We start from the raw sequence: 3,100 nt of genomic DNA, 5'->3' as shown, positions 1-3,100 counted from the left end.
GGTGGTTGTTGGTAGTGGTGAGGTGGTGTTGTGGTTGTTGGTAGTGGTGAGGTGGTGTTGTGGTTGTTGGCAGTGGTGAGGTGGTGTTGTGGTTGTTGGCAGTGGTGAGGTGGTGAAGTGGCAGTGATACTGATGATTGTGTGGTACTGCAGTGGAGATGCTGGTGTTGTCGTGATTATTGTTGATGCAGTAGTGATGTTGGTGGTAGGGATATTGGTAGTGATGATGGTGTGGTCACTGTGGGGGTGGTAGTGTAGCGATGATAATATGATTCTTAATGTGGTGATGGTGGTGGTGATATTGATATTGTTGTTGGAGTTAGTAGAAGTGGAAGTATTGATGTTGTTGTTGTTTAGCCCCAGGTCATCCTTGGCTGAGCAGTCGTATGATCAAAGGCATTCCAGTTATGACCATCCTATCTTTTTGCATATTTTTGATGACATTGGCCAAATTATCTTTTTTTAAGATGGTCAAATGTAATTTGAGAGAATTTGGTTTCTATTCCTTGCAGGTCGAGTGGCTCTGTTGGAGATCCCTTTTAGATTGATGTTGTAGCTGTTGTTGTTGTTGTTGGTGGTGGTGGTGGTGGTGGTGATAATACTGGGTGGTAATGTTGTTGTTGATTATGTCGTTTTTTATTTAGATATCACTGTGAATGTAGTTGTTATTGTTGTCAAGAGACAAAAACAAGCAGAGTGGCAGCATTGAGGATGTAGAGTAGTGGCTGGCTAGTAGTAGTAGTTAAGTAACTACTACTACTACTACTACTACTACTACTACTACTACTACTACTACTACTACTACTACTGCTGCTGCTGCTGCTGCTGTTGCTGCTGCTGCTGCTAGTAGGTCTCACCTGCCACCACCACTGTCATTATCACCACACCCACTGCCAACATACTACTTCTGTTGCTACTGCTACATTCACCACCACATCATCATCACTACATAATACCACTACCACAACTATCACTACAAAAACCACTATTACCACACTACACAGCAACCTTCATAAATGAAACATGAACTAATGAGAGGATTCAAACGTATGTGCACACTCTCACATGTTCACACAGATACACATATGTACACAAACACGTGTGCATGCAGATACACGTGCACACGAATGTATTCACACACATGCATACATACATACATACATACATACATACATACATACATACATACATACATACATGTGTACACATGCACAGACACATATATTCATGTACACATATATACACAAAGACATGGACTTTGATTAAAGGCAGAATAGCAGCCAATTTGGCCTGGCCACTCATTGCAGACATATACATGTATACACACATACACCCACTCACTCTTGTACACACACCTACTTATACGCACACAGTTGAATATATACAAACATGAGGGAGCCTCTATGTGACAACATACCTTGACCTGTTAGAAATAACAACAAATCTTTTATCAATCACATTCCTGAGCAACTTGAAAAAGGAAAGGCTACATTAGATAATATCATGCTATATGCAGTCTATGAAATATAATATAGTTGACTTTTTAAACAAAAGGAATACTTTAATTTTTTGGTGTGGAATAAAGGTTGTTCCTGTTTTATCTACTGGCAAACAAGAAACACACACACACACACACACACACACACACACACACACACATGCACACACTCAGTAGATCAAACAGTAGGAGTCATTAGAATGTTGGGTTTGGATGTTTACATTACAGTGATTATAATTATTATTTTTATTAAAGCAGCAAGTTGGAAGAATCCTTAGCATGCCAGACATAATGTTTAGCAGAATTTCGTTAGTCTTCATGCTCTAAGTTCAAATTCCACCAAGGTTGAATTTGCTTGTCATCCTTTTGGGGTTGATAAAATAGGTACCAATTAAGTTCTGGGGGTCGAGGTAATCGACTTACCCACTTACCTAAAAGTGCTAGCCTTGTGCCAAAATTTGAAATTATTATTATTATCATCATCATCACCACCACCACCACCACCATCATCATCATCATCATCATCATTATTATTATTATTATTATTATTATTATTAAGGTGGCGAGCTAGCAGAATTGTTAGCGAAATGCTTAATGGTATTTTGCCCATCACTACATTCTGAGTTCAAAATCCGCCAAGGTTGATTTTGCCTTTCATCCTTTCAGGGTCAATAAATGAACTAATCAACTATCTCTTTCCCCCAAATTTCAGGCCTTGTGCCTATAATAGAAAGGATTATTATTATGATGATGGTGAGCTGGCAGAAACATTAGCATGCCAGACAAAATGCTTAGGAGTATTTTGTCCATCTCGATATCTTGAGTTGAACACAGAAGGTGGGGGTGGGTAATTGACTAAACCCCTCCCACACACACACACACACCTCCTCCAAAATATCAGGTCTTGTGCCTAAGTTAGAAAGAATTATTAGTATTATTATTATTATTGAGTGAGCGAGTAGTGCATGCCATCAAAGTGTCACTGGGGTAAAATATACAAAAGCCCAGTATACCCATCACGACTACCCATCTGTTAAGGGTACACTAGACACAAGCATCACAACCATATGTGCACGACATGGTAATCTCATATCAAGATTAACAGTACATGACCTTGCAGGTGGGGCCCAGTTAGAATTTTCTTCAGGTCGAGTACCATCCCACTCAAAAGGTCCCTGAATAAGGGTCTTTTAAGGATGTTGAATGAAACACCCATGTTTCCATAGGTGAATTGTCCAAACCCCAACGAATTCCTCTCAACACATGGCTATGATGCTCCCCCACTACTTCTGCTCATGATCAGAGATGCACATATCGTCAGTCACCAAGGGACATGCTCAACTGGTTACGGTCAAACAACTGACAAGCAAATCTGTGGTATTGAATATTTGCTGTAGCCCATCTTTTATACCAAGACAAAACAATGTACATGATAACACTTCCAATCAATTAAGATCAGAAGCCATGAGAGCCACTGCCTGGTACTACATCTGGGCCTTTATTATTATTGTTCAGTAGTTTTATTTTTATAACGTGCTTTCACTTCACTACCGAGCGCAGCTCTGTGTGCCTTGGGTATGTGCTGTGGTTTGCTGTGATGCTC

At 39.9% G+C, this 3,100-nt stretch overlaps 1 protein-coding gene across 1 annotated transcript in view; it reads right to left on the bottom strand.

Moving 5' to 3' along the window:
- Positions 1 to 3,100, bottom strand: part of LOC106883167 (GTP-binding protein Di-Ras2) — an 85,145-nt gene that overhangs the window by 24,680 nt on the left and 57,365 nt on the right. The gene's annotated exons all lie outside the window — the stretch shown is intronic.

Source organism: Octopus bimaculoides, chromosome 8 (assembly GCF_001194135.2).
Source record: "Octopus bimaculoides isolate UCB-OBI-ISO-001 chromosome 8, ASM119413v2, whole genome shotgun sequence".
Lineage (NCBI taxonomy): Eukaryota > Metazoa > Mollusca > Cephalopoda > Octopoda > Octopodidae > Octopus > Octopus bimaculoides.
This window is presented reverse-complemented; position numbering and strand designations above follow the sequence as displayed.